At 48.7% G+C, this 23931-nt stretch overlaps 1 protein-coding gene across 1 annotated transcript in view; it reads right to left on the reverse strand.

Annotated features, from left to right (window-relative positions):
* The window catches only part of TDRD1 (tudor domain containing 1), a 130097-nt gene that overhangs the window by 3084 nt on the left and 103082 nt on the right, over positions 1-23931 (reverse strand). The window lies entirely within an intron of this gene.

Here is a 23931-nt window from a genome sequence, read left to right on the forward strand (position 1 = left end):
AAAAAAAAAGTATTAATATGTTATAAAGCCCCTTTCTTTATAAAAAGACTTTAGAGGGGAACAGTGTGTAAAAATAAAAAAAGTAAATAAACCCCTAAAATGTGCCCGGTCAGGAAGAGGTTAAGACAAAAAAGACTGCCTGCACTCAGCCTCATCGACCTGACGTGTGAACAGGCGCATAACTGAACATGACATAAAATACAAAAAAAGACAGTTTGCGCTCTGATAATGCTACAGTATGGAAACCATGAACGTGTGAACATGGACCTGCATTACCGCTAAGGAAAATCTAAGAAAAGAAGGGAATTTTGTTACTTACCGTAAATTCCTTTTCTTCTAGCTCCTATTGGGAGACCCAGACGATTGGGTGTATAGCTACTGCCTCCGGAGGCCACACAAAGCATTACACTAAAAAGTGTAAGGCCCCTCCCCTTCTGGCTATACACCCCCCGTGGGATCACGGGCTGCTCAGTTTTAGTGCTAAAGCAAGAAGGAGGAAAGCCAATAACTGGTTTAAACAAATTCACTCCGAAGTAACGTCGGAGAACTGAAACCGTTCAACATGAACAACATGTGTACCCGAAAAACAACCAACAATCCCGAAGGACAACAGGGCGGGTGCTGGGTCTCCCAATAGGAGCTAGAAGAAAAGGAATTTACGGTAAGTAACAAAATTCCCTTCTTCTTCGGCGCTCCATTGGGAGACCCAGACGATTGGGACGTCCAAAAACAGTCCCTGGGTGGGTAAAGAAATACCTCATGTTAGAGCTGCAAAGACAGCCTTCCCCTACGGGGAGGTCACTGCCGCCTGCAGGACTCTTCTACCTAGGCTGGCGTCCGCCGAAGCATAGGTATGCACCTGATAATGTTTGGTGAAAGTGTGCAGACTCGACCAGGTAGCTGCCTGGCACACCTGTTGAGCCGTAGCCTGGTGTCGTAATGCCCAGGACGCACCCACGGCTCTGGTAGAATGGGCCTTCAGCCCTGATGGAACCGGAAGCCCAGCAGAACGGTAGGCTTCAAGAATTGGTTCTTTGATCCATCGAGCCAGGGTGGATTTGGAAGCCTGCGACCCTTTGCGCTTACCAGCGACAAGGACAAAGAGTGCATCCGAGCGGCGCAGAGGCGCCGTGCGGGAAATGTAGATTCTGAGTGCTCTCACCAGATCCAACAAATGTAAATCCTTTTCATACCGATGAACCGGATGAGGACAAAAGGATGGTAAGAAGATATCCTGATTAAGATGAAACGAGGATACCACCTTAGGGAGAAACTCCTGAATGGGGCGCAGCACTACCTTGTCCTGGTGGAATACCAGGAAGGGAGCCTTAGATGACAGCGCTGCTAGCTCAGACACTCTCCGAAGAGACGTGATCGCTACCAGAAAGGCCACTTTCTGTGATAGTCGAGAAAGTGAAACATCCCTCAGAGGCTCGAAGGGCGGCTTCTGGAGAGCAACTAGTACCCTGTTGAGATCCCATGGATCTAACGGCCGCTTGTACGGGGGAGCGATATGACAAACCCCCTGCAGGAACGTGCGCACCTTAGGAAGTCGTGCTAGACGCTTCTGAAAAAACACGGATAGCGCCGAGACTTGCCCTTTCAGGGAGCCGAGCGACAAGCCCTTTTCTAACCCAGATTGCAGGAAAGAAAGAAAAGTAGGCAATGCAAATGGCCAGGGAGACACTCCCTGAGCCGAGCACCAGGATAAGAATATCTTCCACGTTCTGTGGTAGATCTTGGCGGAGGATGGTTTCCTAGCCCGTCTCATGGTGGCAACAACCCCTTGAGATAATCCTGAAGACGCTAGGATCCAGGACTCAATGGCCACACAGTCAGGTTCAGGGCCGCAGAATTCAGATGGAAAAACGGCCCTTGGGACAGTAGGTCTGGCCGGTCTGGTAGTGCCCACGGTCGGCCGACCGTGAGATGCCACAGATCCGGGTACCACGACCTCCTCGGCCAGTCTGGGGCGACGAGTATGACGCGGCTGCAATCGGATCTTATCTTGCGTAGCACTCTGGGCAAGAGTGCCAGAGGTGGAAACACATAAGGGAGCCGGAACTGCGACCAATCTTGCACTAGGGCGTCTGCCGCTAGAGCTCTTTGATCGCGAGACCGCGCCATGAAGGCCGGAACTTTGTTGTTGTGCCGAGACGCCATTAGGTCGACGTCCGGCACCCCCCCAGCGGCGACAGATTTCCTGAAACACGTCCGGGTGAAGGGACCATTCCCCTGCGTCCATGCCCTGGCGACTGAGGAAGTCTGCTTCCCAGTTTTCTACGCCCGGGATGTGAACTGCGGATATGGTGGATGCTCTGTCCTCCACCCACATCAGAATCCGCCGGACTTCCTGGAAGGCTTGCCGACTGCGTGTCCCTCCTTGGTGGTTGATGTATGCCACCGCTGTGGAATTGTCCGACTGAATTCGGATCTGCTTTCCTTCCAGCCACTGCTGGAAGGCTAGTAGGGCAAGATACACTGCCCTGATTTCCAGAACATTGATCTGAAGGGTGGACTCCTGCTGAGTCCACGTACCCTGAGCTCTGTGGTGGAGAAAAACTGCTCCCCACCCTGACAGGCTCGCGTCTGTCGTGACCACTGCCCAGGATGGGGGTAGGAAGGACCTTCCCTGTGATAATGAGGTGGGAAGAAGCCACCACTGCAGGGAATCCTTGGCCGACTGGGAAAGAGAGACTTTCCTGTCCAGGGACGTTGACTTCCCGTCCCATTGGCGGAGAATGTCCCATTGAAGTGGGCGCAGATGAAACTGTGCAAACGGGACTGCCTCCATTGCCGCCACCATCTTCCCTAGGAAGTGCATGAGGCGTCTTAAGGAGTGCGACTGACCGTGAAGGAGAGACTGCACCCCTGTCTGTAGTGAACGCTGCTTGTCCAGCGGAAGCTTCACTATCGCTGAGAGAGTATGAAACTCCATGCCAAGATACGTTAGTGATTGGGTCGGTGACAGATTTGACTTTGAAAAGTTGATGATCCACCCGAAAGTCTGGAGAGTCTCCAGCGCAACAGTCAGGCTGAGTTGGCATGCCTCTTGAGAAGGTGCCTTGACCAGAAGATCGTCTAAGTACGGGATCACCGAGTGTCCCTGAGAGTGCAAGACTGCTACCAGTGCCGCCATGACCTTGGTGAAAACCCGTGGGGCTGTCGCCAGACCAAATGGCAGAGCTACGAACTGAAGATGGTCGTCTCCTATCACGAAGCGTAGAAAACGCTGGTGCTCTGGAGCAATCGGCACGTGGAGATAAGCATCTTTGATGTCTATTGATGCTAGGAAATCTCCTTGGGACATTGAGGCAATGACGGAGCGGAGGGATTCCATCCGGAACCGCCTGGTTTTCACATGCTTGTTGAGCAGTTTTAGGTCCAGAACAGGACGGAACGAGCAGTCCTTTTTTGGAACCACAAAGAGATTGGAGTAAAAACCTTGCCCTTGTTCCTGAAGAGGAACCGGGACCACCACTCCTTCTGCTCTTAGTGAGGCCACCGCCTGCAGAAGGCCATCTGCTCGGTCGGGATGTGGGGAAGTTCTGAAGAACCGAGGCGGAGGACGAGAACTGAACTCTATCCTGTACCCGTGAGACAAAATGTCTGTTACCCACCGGTCCTTGACCTGTGGCAGCCAAATGTCGCAAAAGCGGGAGAGCCTGCCCCCGACCGAGGATGCGGAGAGAGGAGGCCGAAAGTCATGAGGCAGCCGCCTTGGAAGCGGTTCCTCCGGTTGCTTTCTTTGGGCGTGATTGAGCCCGCCAGGAATCTGAGTTCCTTTGGTCCTTCTGAGTCCCTTTGGACGAGGAGAATTGGGCCCTGCCCGAGCCTCGAAAGGACCGAAACCTCGACTGTCCCCTCCTCTGTTGAGGTTTGCTTGATCTGGGCTGGGGTAAGGAAGAGTCCTTACCCTTGGACTGTTTAATGATCTCAGCCAATTGCTCACCAAACAGTCTGTCTCCAGATAATGGCAAGCTGGTTAAACATTTTTTGGAAGCAGAATCTGCTTTCCATTCCTTTAACCACAAGGCTCTGCGCAAAACTACAGAGTTGGCGGACGCCATTGAGGTCCGGCTCGTAGAGTCCAGGACTGCATTGATAGCGTAGGTCGCAAACGCAGACATTTGCGTCGTCAAGGACGCCACTTGCGGCACTGCTGGACGTAAGATAGAGTCCACCTGTGCCAGACCAGCTGAAATAGCTTGGAGTGCCCACACGGCCGCGAATGCTGGAGCAAACGAGGCGCCGATAGCTTCATAGACAGATTTCAACCAAAGGTCCATCTGTCTGTCATTGGGATCTTTAAGTGAAGCCCCATCTTCCACTGCAACTATGGATCTAGCCGCAAGCCTGGAGATTGGGGGATCCACCTTTGGACACTGGGTCCAGCGTTTGACCACGTCAGGGGGAAAGGGATAACGTGTATCCTTAAGACGTTTGGAGAAACGCTTGTCTGGATAAGTATGGTGTTTCTGAACTGATTCTCTGAAGTCAGAGTGGTCCAGAAAAGTACTCAATTTACGCTTTGGATATCTGAAATGGAACTTCTCCTGCTGTGCAGCTGCCTCCTCTGCTGAAGGGGCTGGGGGAGAAATATCCAACAGCCTATTGATGGCCGCTATAAGGTCATTTACCATGGCGTCACCATCAGGCGTATCCAGATTGAGTGCGGTCTCAGGATTGGACTCCTGATCACCCCCCTCTGTCTCATCATACAGAGACTCTTCTCGCTGAGACCCTGACCAGCGTGATGACGTGGAGGGTCTCTCCCAGCGAGCACGCTTAGGCTGCCTGGGACTGTCATCCGAGTCAGAGCCATCAGCCTGTGATGCCAGGGACCCCCCTTGGAGCACGGATAAGTTCCAACTGAGGGGGACCAGGGAGCATTGACTCAGCAGTGTCCATGGTCTGGGTAACTGGCCTGGACTGCAAGGTTTCCAGTATCTTTGTCATAGTCACAGACATCTTATCAGCGAAAACTGCAAACTCTGTCCCCGTCACCGGGGCAGGGTTCACCGGTGTCTCTGCCTGGGTCACTACTATCATAGACTCCGGCTGCCGAAGCGGCACAGGGATCGAACATTGCACACAATGGGGGTCATTGGAACCTGCCGGTAGATCAGCCCCACATGCGGTACACGCCTCGTATACAGCCCGTGCCTTGGCACCCTTGCGTTTTGCGGATGACATGTTGTTGTCTCCTTAGAGCAGTATAGGGTATAAGCCAAGAAGCGACCGCAGTGCAATATGTATATATATATATGGCACAGTAGAAGTACACCAATAACAACACTGTGGCACTAGTGGGGCCAGCACATATGTGCCGCTTACCGCCCGCTGAAAAGCGGGTGTGTGGTCGCCAAAATCCCTTGTCTGGGTCTCCCAGAGCCTGTGTCCGTTCTCCAGCCAGACTGCATGCAGGAATGGCTGCCGGCGTCCTGTGGAGGGGGGGGCGGGCCCTGGGCGTATACAGACAAAGTGCGGGAAACATGCGTCCCACTGTGCCCAGTGAGAGGGCTGGAGCATGTAAATAAGGCTCCAGCCCTCGGCGCTGCCTATTGCACAGCGTCTCTCCCTTGCCCTGATTGACAGGGTGGGGGCGGGAACGAAGCGGAGCTAGGCCGCAAAAGCCGGGGACTAAATTTATAAGCGCCGCCGTCGTAAAAGCACGGTCGGCGCTAAGTCCCCGGCGCACCACAAGTCTCAGCCGCGCCGCCGCTCTAGGGGCGGTCGGCGCGGTAGTTCCCAACCATAAAGTCACTCAGTTAAGCTGCAGTGACACGACCCCAGCGCTACTGTCCCCGGCGCACTAGCACACCCAGCAAGTCTGGAGTGTGCCTGTCTGAACGGGGACACAGAGTACCTGAATGTTGCAGGGCCTTGTCCCTGAACGGTACCCAGCTCCGTATCCAGCAGGTTCTATGGGTCTGTGGATGGAGCCCGGCCCCAGGGCTTGGGGGCCGGTAAGATCCCACTTCCTCAGAGCCCCTCAGGGGGATGGGGAAGGAAAGCAGCATGTGGGCTCCAGCCTCCGTACCCACAATGGGTACCTCAACCTTAACAAACACCGCCAAAAGGAATGGGGTGAGAAGGGAGCATGCTGGGGGCCCTAGTATGGGCCCTCTTTTCTTCCATCCGATATAGTCAGCAGCTACTGCTGACTAAACAGTGGAGCTATGCGTGGATGTCTGACCTCCTTCGCACAAAGCTTGAAAACTGAGCAGCCCGTGATCCCACGGGGGGTGTATAGCCAGAAGGGGAGGGGCCTTACACTTTTTAGTGTAATGCTTTGTGTGGCCTCCGGAGGCAGTAGCTATACACCCAATCGTCTGGGTCTCCCAATGGAGCGCCGAAGAAATGAGATATTTAGCATATAGAAATGGCCATTGGTATATCTGCCCAGTTGCCCCTTCACGGCATATCTCGTAACTGGGTACGACCCTGTCTATATGAAGAGGGTCATACCTTCTGACCGTGCAGCCTCCCCCAGTTGCCACAGGTAATCTTATCCTATATAGCAGGTTTCTACGTGCCCATACACAGGAGGTTTTTAACCCAGAGAGAGGCTTCAGAATAGCGTCAGGGACCCAGTTACGAGATATGCCATGAAGGGGCAACTGGGCAGATATACAAATGGCCATTTCTATATGCTAAATATCTAATTTTTCTTAGATTTTCCTTAGCAGTAATGCAGGTCCATGTTCACACATTCATGGTTTCCATACTTTAGCATTATCAGAGAGGAAGAGGTTAAAGCAGGAAGAGGAACCACTCTCATTATTAGGATTTTCTTTTACATTCCACGTTATTTTCTGTCCTCTGGGCTGTATACTGCAATATCACACTGAATATATTGGACCCCTAGGAGTGCCAAGATGGCGGCTATTGGAGCCTATGGCATGGGAAGCCATCCGCACCCGGTACACGCTCCAGACATAGAAAGTATTATTCCACTATGTTGGGAAGGGGTTAAACATAAGGAAGATCATACAATGGTGAAGCCTAACGCTCCCCCATTATCAGCAGCGTGTCGCCCGTGTCCGGGGTCTGTGCTGACAGTATGGGGGCAGGACGACGCTACTAACCACGAGGATCCTGCCCTGACCTGCACCGGAGCACAACACACCAGCCGCAGACAGAAATGTGCCAGCATGTCCCAACACAGCGCCGGGGGAGGAGGATGGGACCAGATAAGGGGCTAGACACACGCGGCTCCTCCGCAATTACAACAAATACCGCCCCGGTGCCGGCTCTGCCCCGACACACACTGACCGCAACCGCCTGGAATACCGCGATCCACTGCTCCTCCTCCTCCACCGCAGCCGGCGAAGTATTGTACGACCCGAGAAAGATTGTGCTCTGCTTCCAGCTTCACCCCCAGAGATCTTGGAAGTATCAAGTGTTCCTCAGCAGCGCGTGCGGATTATATATAATATATATAGTATATATAGTATATATTTTTATTATACACACAGTGCTGGCCAAAAGTATTGGCACCCCTGCAATTCTGTCAGAGAATCCTCAGTTTCTTCCTGAAAATGATTGCAATCACAAATTCTTTGGTGTTATTATCTTCATTTATTTTGCTTGCAATGAAAAAACACAAAAGAGAATGAAAAAAATCAAATCATTGATCATTTCACACAAAACTGCAAAAATGGGCCAGACAAAAGTATTGGCACCCTTAGCCTAATACTTGGTTGCACAACCTTTAGCCAAAATAACTGCGCACAACCGCTTCCAGTTCCATCAATGAGTTTCTTGCAATGCTCTGCTGGAATTTTAGACCATTCTTCTTTGTAAACTGCTCCAGGTCCCTGAGATTTGAAGGGGGCCTTCTCCAAACTGCCATTGTGAGATCTCGCCACAGGTCTTCTATGGGGTTCAGGTCTGGACTCATTGCTGGCCACTTTAGTAGTCTCCAGTGCTTTCTATCAAACCATTTTCTAGTACTTTTTGAAGTGTGTTTTGGGTCATTGTCCTCCTGGAAGACCCATGACCTCTGAGGGAGACCCAGCTTTCTCACACTGGGCCCTACATTATGCTGCAAAATTTGTTGGTAGTCTTCAGACTTCATAATGCCATGCACACAGTAAAGCAGTCCAGTGCCAGAGGCAGCAAAGCAACCCCAAAACATCAGGGAACCTCCGCCATGTTTGACTGTAGGGACCGTGTTCTTTCTTTGAATGCCTCTTTTTTTTTCCTGTAAACTCTATGTTGATGGCTTCTCCCAAAAAGCTCTACTTTTGTCTCATCTGACCAGAGACCATTCTTCCAAAACGTTTTAGGCTTTCTCAGGTAAGTTTTGGCAAACTCCAGCCTGGCTTTTTTATGTCTCGGGGTAAGAAGTGGGGTCTTCCTGGGTATCCTACCACACAGTCCCTTTTCATTCAGACGCCGACGGATAGTACGGGCTGACACTGTTGTACTCTCGGACTGCAGGGCAGCTTGAACTTGTTTGGATGTTAGTCGAGGTTCTTTATCCACTATCCGCACAATCTTGCGTTGAAATCTCTCGTCAATTTTTCTTTTCCCTCCACATCTAGGGAGGTTAGTCACAGTGCCATGGGCTTTACACTTCTTGATGACACTTCGCATCGTAGACACAGGAACTGTCAGGTCTTTGGAGATGGACTTGTAGCCTTGAGATTGCTCATGCTTCCTCACAATTTGGATTCTCAAGTCCTCAGACAGTTCTTTGCTCTTCTTTCTTTTCTCCATGCTCAATGTGGTCACACAAGGACAGAGGACAGAGGTTGCGTCAATTTTAATCCATGTCACCTGCTGCAAGTGTGATTTATTATTGCCAGCCCCTGTTAGGTGCCACAGGTAAGTTACAGGCGCTGTTATTACACAAATTACAGAAGCAGCACAGGATTTTTCAAACAGTGCCAATACTTTTGTCCACCCCCTTTTTTATGTTTGGTGTAGAATTATATCCAATTTGGCTTTATGACAATTTTTTTTCCATTGAAGACAAATTAAATGAAGATAATATCAAAGAATTTGTGATTGCAATCATTTTCAGGAAGAAACTGCGTATTAACTGACAGAATGGCAGGGGTGCCAATACTTTTTGCCAGCACTATACATTATATATATATATATATATATATACTACACTGGGGAACTCAATTTTTTAGGAGTTAGGTCAGACAACTGTTCTTAATTAATTTTTGGATGCTGAATCCAGAAATGATCTCAGTTTTTCTCTATCATGTCAAGTTTTTGAACTATAGGATTTTTGTCTTCTCAAAAATATGTAAACTACTGTACCTAAAAAGTGTTTTTTTTTTGGTTTTTTTTTTAAATAGTACAAATAGGAACAAAAAATGAAATATATAAGAAATAGGCATGACAAATATGTTTAACACTATCATGTTTTTTACAAAGGATATATATATATATATGCAAGTATTTAAGGTAAAAAGAAGGGAATTTTGTTACTTACCGTAAATTCCTTTTCTTCTAGCTCTTATTGGGAGACCCAGACGATTGACGATTGGGTGTATAGCACTGCCTCCGGAGGCCACACAAAGCAATTACACTAAAAAGTGTAAGGCCCCTCCCCTTCTGGCTATACACCCCCAGTGGGATCACTGGCTCACCAGTTTTAGTGCAAAAGCAAGAAGGAGGAAAGCCAATAACTGGTTTAAACAAATTCACTCCGAAGTAACCTCGGAGAACTGAAAACCGTTCAACATGAAACAACATGTGTACCCGCAAACAAACCAAAAATCCCGAAGGACAACAGGGCGGGTGCTGGGTCTCCCAATAAGAGCTAGAAGAAAAGGAATTTACGGTAACAAAATTCCCTTCTTCTTCGGCGCTCTATTGGGAGACCCAGACGATTGGGACGTCCAAAAGCTGTCCCTGGGTGGGTAAAGAAATACCTCATGTTAGCGCTGCGAAGACAGCCCTCCCCTACGGGGAGGCAACTGCTGCCTGCAGGACTCTTCTACCTAGGCTGGCGTCCGCCGAAGCATAGGTATGCACCTGATAATGTTTGGTGAAAGTGTCCGTGAGAGTGCAAGACTGCTACCACTGCCGCCATGATCTTGGTGAACACCCGAGGGGCTGTCGCCAGACCAAATGGCAGAGCTACGAACTGGAGATGGTCGTCTCCTATCACGAAGCGTAGAAAGCGTTGGTGCTCTGTAGCAATCGGCACGTGGAGATAAGCATCTTTGATGTCTATTGATGCTAGGAAATCTCCTTGAGACATTGAGGCAATGACTGAGCGGAGGGATTCCATCCGGAACCGCCTGGCGTTCACATGCTTGTTGAGCAGTTTTAGGTCCAGAACAGGACGGAAGGAGCCGTCCTTTTTTGGAACCACAAAGAGATTGGAGTAAAATCCTCGCCCCCGTTCCTGAGGGGGGACAGGGATCACGACTCCTTCTGCTCTTAGAGAGTCCACCGCCTGCAGCAGGGCATCTGCTCGGTTGGGGTGTGGGGAGGTTCTGAAGAACCGAAGTGGAGGCCGAGAACTGAACTCGATTCTGTACCCGCGAGACAAAATGTCTGTTACCCACCGGTCTTTGACCTGTGACAGCCAAATGTCGCAAAAGCGGGAGAGCCTGCCACCGACCGAGGATGCGGAGGGAGGAGGCCGAAAGTCATGAGGTAGCCGCTTTGGAAGCGGTTCCTCCATTTGCTTTCCTGGGGCGTGAGTGAGCCCGCCAGGAATCTGAGCTCCCTTGTTCTTTCTGAGTCCTTTTGGACGAGGAGAATTGGGCCTTGCCCGAGCCTCGAAAGGACCGAAACCTCGACTGCCACTTTTTCTGTTGAGGTTTACTTGCTCTGGGCTGTGGTAAGGAAGAGTCCTTACCCTTGGACTGTTTTATGATTTCAGCCAATGGCTCACCAAACAGTCTGTCTCTAGATAATGGCAAGCTGGTTAAGCATTTTTTGGAACCAGCATCTGCTTTCCAGTCCTTTAACCACAAGGCTCTGCGCAAAACCACAGAATTGGCGGACGCCATAGCGGTACGGCTCGTAGATTCTAGGACAGCATTAATAGCATAGGTCGCAAACGCAGACATTTGCGAAGTTAGGGATGCCACCTGCGGTACTGCTGGATGTATGATAGCATCCACCTGTGCTAAACCAGCTGAAATAGCTTGGAGTGCCCACACGGCCGCGAATGCTGGAGCAAACGACGCGCCGATAGCTTCATAGACAGATTTCAACCAAAGGTCCATCTGTCTGTCGTTGGCATCTTTAAGTGAAGCGCCATCCTCTACTGCGACTATGGATCTAGCCGCAAGCTTGGAAATTGGGGGATCCACCTTTGGACACTGGGTCCAGCGTTTGGCCACCTCAGAGGGAAAAGGATAACGGGTATCCTTAGAACGTTTAGAGAAACGCTTGTCTGGATGAGCGTCGTGTTTCTGGATCGATTGTCTGAAGTCAGAGTGGTCCAGAAAAGCACTTAATTTACGCTTGGGATACAGGAAATGGAACTTCTCCTGCTGTGCAGCTGCCTCCTCTGCAGAAGGGGCTGGGGGAGAAATATCCAACAGTCTATTAATTGCCGATATAAGGTCATTAACCATGGCGTCACCATCAGGGGCATCCAGATTAAGAGGGGCCTCAGGATTAGAATCCTGATCACCGTCCTCAGTCTCATCACAGAGAGACTCTTCTCGCTGAGACCCTGAGCAGAGTGATGACGTGGAGGGTCTTTCCCAGCGAGCTCGCTTAGGCTGCCTGGGACTGTCGTCTGAGTCAGAGACTTCAGCCTGTGATGCCTGAGACCCCCTTGAAGTACGGATTAGTTCCAACTGAGGGGGACCGGAGAGCATAGACACAGCCGTGTCCATGGTCTGAGTAACTGGCCTGGACTGCAAGGTCTCCAGGATTTTTGTCATAGTCACAGACATTTTATCAGCAAAAACTGCAAAGTCTGTCCCCGTCACCGGGGCAGGGTTCACAGGCGTCTCTGCCTGGGCTACCACCACAATAGGCTCTGGCTGACGAAGTGCCACTGGGACTGAACATTGCACACAATGTGAGTCAGTGGAGCCTGCCGGTAGATCAGCCCCACATGCAGTACAAACAGTGTACACAGCCTGTGCCTTGGCACCCTTGCGTTTTGCGGATGACATGTTGCTGCCTCCTCAGAGCAGTACAGGGTGTCCAGCCAAGAAGCGACCTTACAGTGCAACTATATATATATATGGTACCAAGAAAAAAGTACACTAATATAACACTGAGGCACTAGTGGGGCCAGCACTAAAGTGCTGCTTACTGCCCGCTTAGGAGCGGGTGTGTGGTCGCCGAAATCCCTTTAGTCTGGGTCTCCCAGAGCCTGCTGCCTTTCCCCAGCCAGACTGCATGTGTAATGGCTGCCGGCGTCCTTGTGGAGAGGGGGGGCGGGCCCTGGGCGTATACAGACGAAGAGCGGGAAGCCTGCTTCCCACTGTGCCTAGTGAGAGGGCTGGAGCATGTAAATAAAGCTCCAGCCCTCGGCGCTGCCAATTGAGCAGCGTCTCTCCCCTACCCTGATTGACAGGGTGGGGGCGGGAACGAAGCGGCGCTAGGCCGCAGAAGCCGGGGGCTAAAGTTAGAAGCGCCGCCGCCGTAAAAGCGCGGTCGGCGCAAAGTCCCCGGCGCACCACAAGTCGCAGCTGCGCCGCCGCTCCAGGAGCGGTCGGCGCAGTAGTTCCCAACATGTAACGTCACTCAGCAAAGCTGCAGTGACCTAACCCCAGCGCACAGCGCTACTGTCCCCGGCGCACTATAATGCTCAGCAAGCCTTGAGAGTGTCCGTGCCTGCCGGGGGCACCGAGTACCTGAATGATGCAGGGCCTTGTCCCTGACTGTACTCCCGCTCCAAATCCAGCAGGTTCTCTGGGTCTGTGGATGGAGCCCGGCCTCAGGGCTTGGGGGCCGGCAAGATCCCACTTCCACAGAGCCCTAAGGGGATGTGGAAGGAAAACAGCATGTGGGCTCCAGCCTCCGTACCAGCAATAGGTACCTCAACCTTACAAGCACCACCGCGGGTGAGAAGGGAGCATGCTGGGGACCCTATATGGGCCCTCTTTTCTTCCATCCGATATAGACAGCAGCTACTGCTGACTACAAACAGTGGAGCTATGCGTGGATGTCTGACCTCCTTCGCACAAAGCAGAAAACTGGTGAGCCAGTGATCCCACTGGGGGTGTATAGCCAGAAGGGGAGGGGCCTTACACTTTTTAGTGTAATTGCTTTGTGTGGCCTCCGGAGGCAGTGCTATACACCCAATCGTCAATCGTCTGGGTCTCCCAATAGAGCGCCGAAGAAATGTACATTTATAGCTTTTTCTGGAGTGTTTAACTTGAGGACAATCCCGTTTGATGCTCCAGCAATAGTCAGCCATCATATGTACATCACATCTACCCTGGTAACGGTCTTCCATAACCTTCAAATCTTGGTGAAATCGTTCACCTTGCTCATCGCTAACAGCACCAAGATTTTCCGGAAAGTTGGCAAGATGGCAATGCAGAAAATGTAGTTTAATACTCATGTTGCAACCAAGCGCTTTGTAGTTCTCCAATAGTTTCTGAACAATTTCTTTGTAATTACTTGCACGTGTATTTCCAAGAAAGTTCTTGATGACGTCTTTGAATGATAACCAAGCATTCTTCTCAAGATCTGACATAGTCCCGGTGAAATGTTCATCTTTGATGAGCTGTGGAATTTGTGGACCATCAAACACACCAGCCTTGATTTTTTCGATGGACAGTCCAGGAAGTGCCAACATGATGTAAAACAGTGGCCGTCAGTTGGCAATGCTTTTACAAATGGCTTCATGAGACCTAGTTTTATGTGCAGAGGTGGGAATAGTATATTCTTCCTGACAACAAGCGGCTGATGTAGAATGTTCGGATCTCCAGGTTTAAGACCAGATCTTGGAGGCCAATTCGACTCAACCCAATGCTTTTCTCGAGCTCTGCTGTCCCACATACAGAGAAAGCAGGGATACTTTGTGTACCCACGTTGCTGACCAAGAAGGAAGCAAACCATTTTAAGGTCAACACAGATGATCCAATTGTGTGTGTCATATTTCAATAACTCAATAACTCTCTTTACATTTCCATGTTCTTCACGAAGAGAGACAGAATGCCCAATAGGGGCTGCACCAGATAAATGGCCATTGTGTAGAAGGACACACTGAAGACTCCGCTTTGAGCTATCAATAAACAGTCGCCATTCATTGGGATTGTACATTGAAAGTCCTAATTCTTGTAGTAAACCAGGAATATTATGGCAAAACACAAAACCGCTGTCACACGGAAAGTGCTGCACAAATGTACTTTCTCTAGTAGGAAAGTATGATACCTTCGCTCCTTGTTCAAGTCACTGTTCTCATTCAGCCTTGATGCTGGGAATTCTGAAGCTTTTTTTGATAAGCCCAATTCACGTGATAAATCATTAACTCGTGCTGATCAGATCCCTTAGGCTATGTGCGCACGTTGCGTACTAGCCCTGCAGATATTTCTGCAGCGATCTGAAGAGCACATGTGCGCTTTAGATCGCTGCAGAAATGTCCGTAGTGAGCGCCGATTCCATGCGCTCTGCCTGCAGCTCCTGCCATAGACAGAGCAGGAGCTGCCGGCAAAGCGCAGGAAAGAAGTGACATGTCACTTCTTTTTGCGCAGCGCTTCGGCAGTAGCCGAAGCGCTGCGTTCTTAGACGCCACGTGCGCACGGCCCCTGCACAATCTCCATAGACTGTGCAGGGGACACAGGACGCATGCAGTTACGCTGCGCTACAAAGCGCAGCGTAACTGCATGTTTTTACGCAACGTGCGCACATAGCCTTACGCACTGAATCCTTGTGAAGGTCACATTCTGCATCATTGCTGTCACTGTGTTCCTCAACACCACTCAGAACTTCTAGAGATGGAGCTGGTCACTGGCCCTGGAATTTCAGCTGAATGAGGCCTGGTCTGATGCTGACGCTAGATTTGGAGATTCCATTTTACTTTTATTTTTCCTGTTAAATCCTGATGTTTTCACTAAACAGAAGTAACAGTCTGTGGAATGACTTTTTTGCTCTCTCCACACCATGCGGATACCAAATGCCAACTTTTCACGTGTTCCTTTGGTCCACATCCGTGAACTCTCGACACACTGCTTGCCACTATGTGAGGGGCCCATGGCTTATCTTCATCACCGAGTTTTACTTTAAAATATTCAAAATATGCTTGTTTGACAAATTCACTGATGTGTGCCCTTTGAACTGGAATGGTGAAAACACCACAAATATAGCAGAAGGAGTCAGGGTTGTTTAGGCATTTATGACGAGAGGAAGAAGGAGCAGACATGATCTGAAAAGCTATCACAAATCCTATTTATTCCTACTAGGATACATTTTTTGTGTAAAGATATTGATAAGTATGACGTATTGGGGGCTGCACACACCTCTCACCGCTGTCTCAGCTGTGACTACTCTTACAAGTGGCCACGTAGCTCTATATGAGTCGCATTGTACTCAGATAAGTCTTATTACAGAAATCAGTGCAATTGTGCTTCTATGGCAGGAAGCGGAGGAGGAAAAACCTGACGTGATAGAAAAAAACTGACCACATTTTTGGAATCAGCATGCCAATTTTACTATAAATCAGCTCAAAAACCTAACTCAACAGAATTTTTTTTAAAATTGTTCCCCAGTGTTATATATACACACATACAGTGCCTACAAGTAGTCTTCAACCCCCTGCAGATTTACAGTGCCTACAAGTAGTCTTCAACCCCCTGCAGATTTACAGTGCCTACAAGTAGTATTCAACCCCCAGCAGATTTACAGTGCCTACAAGTAGTATTCAACCCCCAGCAGATTTACAGTGCCTACAAGTAGTATTCAACCCCCTGCAGATTTACAGTGCCTACAAGTAGTCTTCAACCCCCTGCAGATTTACAGTGCCTACAAGTAGTCTTCAACCCCCTGCAGATTTACAGTGCCTACAAGTAGTCTTCAACCCCCTGCAGATTTACAGTGCCTACAAGTAGTATTAAACCCCCTGCAGATTTACAGTGCCTACAAGTAGTCTTCAACCCCCTGCAGATTTACAGTGCCTACAAGTAGTATTCAACCCCCTGCAGATTTACAGTGCCTACAAGTAGTATTCAACCCCCTGCAGATTTACAGTGCCTACAAGTAGTCTTCAACCCCCTGCAGATTTACAGTGCCTACAAGTAGTCTTCAACCCCCTGCAGATTTACAGTGCCTACAAGTAGTCTTCAACCCCCTGCAGATTTACAGTGCCTACAAGTAGTCTTCAACCCCCTGCAGATTTACAGTGCCTACAAGTAGTCTTCAACCCCCTGCAGATTTACAGTGCCTACAAGTAGTATTCAACCCCATGCAGATTTACAGTGCCTACAAGTAGTCTTCAACCCCCTGCAGATTTACAGTGCCTACAAGTAGTATTCAACCCCCTGCAGATTTACAGTGCCTACAAGTAGTCTTCAACCCCCTGCAGATTTACAGTGCCTACAAGTAGTCTTCAACCCCTTGCAGGTTTACAGTGCCTACAAGTAGTCTTCAACCCCCTGCAGATTTACAGTGCCTACAAGTAGTCTTCAACCCCCTGCAGATTTACAGTGCCTACAAGTAGTCTTCAACCCCCTGCAGATTTACAGTGCCTACAAGTAGTCTTCAACCCCCTGCAGATTTACAGTGCCTACAAGTAGTATTCAACCCCCTGCAGATTTACAGTGCCTACAAGTAGTCTTCAACCCCCTGCAGATTTACAGTGCCTACAAGTAGTCTTCAACCCCCTGCAGATTTACAGTGCCTACAAGTAGTCTTCAACCCCCTGCAGATTTACAGTGCCTACAAGTAGTCTTCAACCCCCTGCAGATTTACAGTGCCTACAAGTAGTCTTCAACCCCCTGCAGATTTACAGTGCCTACAAGTAGTATTCAACCCCATGCAGATTTACAGTGCCTACAAGTAGTATTCAACCCCCTGCAGATTTACAGTGCCTACAAGTAGTATTCAACCCCCTGCAGATTTACAGTGCCTACAAGTAGTCTTCAACCCCCTGCAGATTTACAGTGCCTACAAGTAGTCTTCAACCCCCTGCAGATTTACAGTGCCTACAAGTAGTCTTCAACCCCCTGCAGATTTACAGTGCCTACAAGTAGTCTTCAACCCCCTGCAGATTTACAGTGCCTACAAGTAGTCTTCAACCCCCTGCAGATTTACAGTGCCTACAAGTAGTCTTCAACCCCCTGCAGATTTACAGTGCCTACAAGTAGTATTCAACCCCATGCAGATTTACAGTGCCTACAAGTAGTCTTCAACCCCCTGCAGATTTACAGTGCCTACAAGTAGTATTCAACCCCCTGCAGATTTACAGTGCCTACAAGTAGTCTTCAACCCCCTGCAGATTTACAGTGCCTACAAGTAGTCTTCAACCCCTTGCAGGTTTACAGTGCCTACAAGTAGTCTTCAACCCCTTGCAGGTTTACAGTGCCTACAAGTAGTCTTCAACCCCCTGCAGATTTACAGTGCCTACAAGTAGTCTTCAACCCCCTGCAGATTTACAGTGCCTACAAGTAGTCTTCAACCCCCTGCAGATTTACAGTGCCTACAAGTAGTCTTCAACCCCCTGCAGATTTACAGTGCCTACAAGTAGTATTCAACCCCCTGCAGATTTACAGTGCCTACAAGTAGTCTTCAACCCCCTGCAGATTTACAGTGCCTACAAGTAGTCTTCAACCCCCTGCAGATTTACAGTGCCTACAAGTAGTCTTCAACCCCCTGCAGATTTACAGTGCCTACAAGTAGTATTCAACCCCCTGCAGATTTACAGTGCCTACAAGTAGTATTCAACCCCCTGCAGATTTACAGTGCCTACAAGTAGTCTTCAACCCCCTGCAGATTTACAGTGCCTACAAGTAGTCTTCAACCCCCTGCAGATTTACAGTGCCTACAAGTAGTCTTCAACCCCCTGCAGATTTACAGTGCCTACAAGTAGTCTTCAACCCCCTGCAGATTTACAGTGCCTACAAGTAGTCTTCAACCCCCTGCAGATTTACAGTGCCTACAAGTAGTATTCAACCCCCTGCAGATTTACAGTGCCTACAAGTAGTCTTCAACCCCCTGCAGATTTACAGTGCCTACAAGTAGTATTCAACCCCCTGCAGATTTACAGTGCCTACAAGTAGTCTTCAACCCCCTGCAGATTTACAGTGACTACAAGTAGTATTCAACCCCCTGCAGATTTACAGTGCCTACAAGTAGTCTTCAACCCCCTGCAGATTTACAGTGCCTACAAATAGTATTCAACCCCCTGCAGATTTACAGTGCCTACAAGTAGTCTTCAACCCCCTGCAGATTTACAGTGCCTACAAGTAGTCTTCAACCCCCTGCAGATTTACAGTGCCTACAAGTAGTCTTCAACCCCCTGCAGATTTACAGTGCCTACAAGTAGTATTCAACCCCCTGCAGATTTACAGTGCCTACAAGTAGTCTTCAACCCCCTGCAGATTTACAGTGCCTACAAGTAGTCTTCAACCCCCTGCAGATTTACAGTGCCTACAAGTAGTCTTCAACCCCCTGCAGATTTACAGTGCCTACAAGTAGTCTTCAACCCCCTGCAGATTTACAGTGCCTACAAGTAGTCTTCAACCCCCTGCAGATTTACAGTGCCTACAAGTAGTCTTCAACCCCCTGCAGATTTACAGTGCCTACAAGTAGTCTTCAACCCCCTGCAGATTTACAGTGCCTACAAGTAGTCTTCAACCCCCTGCAGATTTACAGTGCCTACAAGTAGTCTTCAACCCCCTGCAGATTTACAGTGCCTACAAGTAGTCTTCAACCCCCTGCAGATTTACAGTGCCTACAAGTAGTATTCAACCCCATGCAGATTTACAGTGCCTACAAGTAGTCTTCAACCCCCTGCAGATTTACAGTGCCTACAAGTAGTATTCAACCCCCTGCAGATTTACAGTGCCTACAAGTAGTATTCAACCCCCTGCAGATTTACAGTGCCTACAAGTAGTCTTCAACCCCCTGCAGATTTACAGTGCCTACAAGTAGTATTCAACCCCCTGCAGATTTACAGTGCCTACAAGTAGTATTCAACCCCCTGCAGATTTACAGTGCCTACAAGTAGTCTTCAACCCCCTGCAGATTTACAGTGCCTACAAGTAGTCTTCAACCCCCTGCAGATTTACAGTGCCTACAAGTAGTCTTCAACCCCCTGCAGATTTACAGTGCCTACAAGTAGTATTCAACCCCATGCAGATTTACAGTGCCTACAAGTAGTCTTCAACCCCCTGCAGATTTACAGTGCCTACAAGTAGTATTCAACCCCCTGCAGATTTACAGTGCCTACAAGTAGTCTTCAACCCCCTGCAGATTTACAGTGCCTACAAGTAGTCTTCAACCCCTTGCAGGTTTACAGTGCCTACAAGTAGTCTTCAACCCCCTGCAGATTTACAGTGCCTACAAGTAGTCTTCAACCCCCTGCAGATTTACAGTGCCTACAAGTAGTCTTCAACCCCCTGCAGATTTACAGTGCCTACAAGTAGTCTTCAACCCCCTGCAGATTTACAGTGCCTACAAGTAGTATTCAACCCCCTGCAGATTTACAGTGCCTACAAGTAGTATTCAACCCCCTGCAGATTTACAGTGCCTACAAGTAGTATTCAACCCCCTGCAGATTTACAGTGCCTACAAGTAGTCTTCAACCCCCTGCAGATTTAGCAGGTTTGATAAGATGCAAATACATTAGAGCCTGCAAACTTCAAACAAGAGCAGGATTTATTAACAGATGCATAAATCTTACAAACCAACAAGTTTTGTTGCTCAGTTAAATTTTAATACATTTTCAACATAAAAGTGTGGGTCAATTATTATTCAACCCCTAGGTTTAATATTTTGTGGAATAACCCTTGTTTGCAATTACAGCTAATAATCGTCTTTTATAAGACCTGATCAGGCCGGCACAGGTCTCTGGAGTTATCTTGGCCCACTCCTCCATGCAGATCTTCTCCAAGTTATCTAGGTTCTTTGGGTGTCTCATGTGGACTTTAATCTTGAGCTCCTTCCACAAGTTTTCAATTGGGTTAAGGTCAGGAGACTGACTAGGCCACTGCAACACCTTGATTTTTTCCCTCTTGAACCAGGCCTTGGTTTTCTTGGCTGTGTGCTTTGGGTTGTTGTCTTGTTGGAAGATGAAATGACGACCCATCTTAAGATCCTTGATGGAGGAGCGGAGGTTCTTGGCCAAAATCTCCAGGTAGGCCGTGCTATACATCTTCCCATGGATGCGGACCAGATGGCCAGGCCCCTTGACTGACAAACAGCCCCACAGCATGATGCTGCCACCACCATGCTTGACTGTAGGGATGGTATTCTTGGGGTCGTATGCAGTGCCATCCAGTCTCCAAACGTCACGTGTGTGGTTGGCACCAAAGATCTCGATCTTGGTCTCATCAGACCAGAGAACCTTGAACCAGTCTGTCTCAGAGTCCTCCAAGTGATCATGAGCAAACTGTAGACGAGCCTTGACATGACGCTTTGAAAGTAAAGGTACCTTACAGGCTCGTCTGGAACGGAGACCATTGCGGTGGAGTACGTTACTTATGGTATTGACTGAAACCAATGTCCCCACTGCCATGAGATCTTCCCGGAGCTCCTTCCTTGTTGTCCTTGGGTTAGCCTTGACTCTTCGGACAAGCCTGGCCTCGGCACGGGTGGAAACTTTCAAAGGCTGTCCAGGCCGTGGAAGGCTAACAGTAGTTCCATAAGCCTTCCACTTCCGGATGATGCTCCCAACAGTGGAGACAGGTAGGCCCAACTCCTTGGAAAGGGTTTTGTACCCCTTGCCAGCCTTGTGACCCTCCACGATCTTGTCTCTGATGGCCTTGGAATGCTCCTTTGTCTTTCCCATGTTGACCAAGTATGAGTGCTGTTCACAAGTTTGGGGAGGGTCTTAATTAGTCAGAAAAGGCTGGAAAAAGAGATAATTAATCCAAACATGTGAAGCTCATTGTTCTTTGTGCCTGAAATACTTCTTAACACTTTAGGGGAACCAAACAGAATTCTGGTGGTTTGAGGGGTTGAATAATAAATGACCCTCTGAATAAACTTTTCACAATTTAAAAAAAAAAAAAAAAACAAATAAAGAAATAACATTCTTTTTTGCTGCATTTCACACTTCCAGGCTGATCTACAGTCCAAGTGTCACAATGCCAAGTTATTCCGAATGTGTAACCTGCTAAATCTGCAGGGGGTTGAATACTACTTGTAGGCACTGTATACATACACACACACAGTCACAGCCGAAAGTGTCAGCACCTTGGAATTGTTCCAGAAAATGACGTTTTTCTTCTAGAATATAATTACAGTTACATTTTTATTTGCTTTGTGTTTATTGGAACAACAAGAAAAACCACCAAAGTGGAGATAATTTCACACAAGATCCCAAAAATAGTCCGGACACAATTGTTGTCCCCATTTCCTTAATAATTGGTCCTTGTCCTTTACCATTTGGAATAAACCCCTTCCATCAGTCGCTTCCTCTCCCGTCCACAGCTTCTTCCTCCTCTCACCGGGAATCTCGGACTCTTCTTTATAAACGTCTCCAGGTCTCTCATATCTGAAGGCGTCATCTCTTCTCTCCTCTTCTATCTTTTCCCCTCTTCTCTTAATTTTCAGATCTCTCCACAGGTATCAATGGGATTTCGATCCAGACTCATTGCGGCCTCTTCAGATCTCTCCACAGGTGTCAATGGGGTTTAGATCCGGTTTCCTTGCAGCCTCTTCAGAACTCTCCAGCGCTTTGTCTCCATCCATTTCTGGGGCTTCTTGAAGTGTTTGGGGTCATTGTCCTGCTGGAAGACCCCTGACCTAGGACGCACCCCAGCTTTCTGACACTGGACTATACATTGCCACCCAGAATTCTTTGGTAATCTTCAGATTTCATGATGTCTTGCCCACAGTCAGGGCCTCCAGTGCCAGAGGCAGCAAAACAACCCCAAACATCTCTGACCTCCACCATGTGTGACTGTAGGCGCTGTGTTCTTTACTTTGTCGGCCTCATTCTGTTTTCAGTAAACAGTAGAATAATGCGCTTTACTATAAAGCTCTATCTTGGTCTCCTCTGTCCACAAAACGCTTTACCAGAAGGATTTTGGTTACTCACTTACAGTTTGGCTTTTTTTTTTTGTCAGCAGTGGGGTCTTCCTGGGTCTCCTCCATAGTGTTTGATGTAATTCACATGTGGACAGATAGTTCTCGCTGACACGGATGCCCCTGAGCTGCAGGATGGCTTGAATCTCTTTGGATCTTGATTTGGGCTTATCCACCCTCTGGACTATCCTGCGTTACAACCTTTCATCACTTTTTCTCTGCCATCCACATCCAAGGAGATTAGCTACATGGGTTGTAATGTTCTTCACTATGTTGTGCCCCGTGGACAAAGGAACATCAAGATCTCTCTCTGGAGATGGTCATGTAACCTTGAAATTGTTGATATTTTTCAAAGATCTTGGTTCTCCAGTCCTCAGTTCTCTCCTCCTCTTCCCGTGCTCCATGCTTAGTGTGACACACATAGACACACAATGCAAAGATTGAGGCAACTTCTCCCCTTTTTATCTGGTTTCAGGTGTGATTTTCTTATTGCCCACACCTGTTACTTGCAACAGGTGAGTGTGAAAGAGCGTCACATGCTGGAAACAAGCTATTTACCTACAATTTTGTAAAGGTGCCAACAATTATCTCTGGGTCACGTTTGGGGTTTTGTGTGAAATCTTGCCCATTTTGCCTTTTTTCCTCTTTTTTGTGTTGTTTAAATAAACACAAAGGAAATAAACCGGTGTATAACAAAACATGTAACCGCAATAATATTATGGAGAAATAATTCATTTTCTAGAACAATTTCCAGGTGCTGAAACTTTCGGCTATGAGCGTGCGTGCGTGTATGTATATAAGTGCTCGGGATTTTATAAAACTCTGAGCGGTGGAAACGATTTGTGCGGATTTCAGGCGCCTTTGTGGCTTTAGATGATCAGTATCTGCAGATCTGCTGCATGCACTCACTGAGTGATCCCAGACCAGATCTGCTGCATGCACTCACCGAGTGATGAGACCAGATCTGCTGCATGCACTCATTGAGTGATCACAGACCAGATCTGCTGCATGCACTCACCGAGTGATCACAGACCAGATCTGCTGCATGCACTCACCGAGTGATCACAGACCAGATATGCTGCATGCACTCATTGAGTGATCACAGACCAGATCTGCTGCATGCACTCACCGAGTGATCACAGACCAGATCTGCTGCATGCACTTACCGAGTAATCACAGACCAGATCTGCTGCATGCACTCACCGAGTGATCACAGACCAGATCTGCTGAATGCACTTACTGAGTAATCACAGACCAGATCTGCTTCATGCACTCACCGAGTGATCGTTATCACAGACCAGATCTGCTGCATGCACTCACCGAGTGATCACAGACCAGATCTGCTGCATGCACTCACCGAGTGATGAGACCAGATCTGCTGCATGCACTCACCGAGTGATCACAGACCAGATCTGCTGCATGCACTCACCGAGTGATCACAGACCAGATCTGCTGCATGAACTCATGGAGTGATCACAGACCAGATCTGCTGCATGCACTTACCGAGTGATCACAGACCAGATCTGCTGCATGCACTCACCGAGTGATCACAGACCAGATCTGCTACATGCACTCACCGAGTGATCGTTATCACAGACCAGATCTGCTGCATGCACTCACCGAGTGATCACAGACCAGATCTGCTGCATGCACTCACCGAGTGATGAGACCAGATCTGCTGCATGCACTCACCGAGTGATGAGACCAGATCTGCTGCATGCAGTCACCGAGTGATCACAGACCAGATCTGCTGCATGCACTCACCGAGTGATCACAGACCAGATCTGC

Source organism: Anomaloglossus baeobatrachus, chromosome 5 (genome assembly GCF_048569485.1).
Source record: "Anomaloglossus baeobatrachus isolate aAnoBae1 chromosome 5, aAnoBae1.hap1, whole genome shotgun sequence".
NCBI classification, from domain to species: Eukaryota; Metazoa; Chordata; class Amphibia; order Anura; family Aromobatidae; genus Anomaloglossus; species Anomaloglossus baeobatrachus.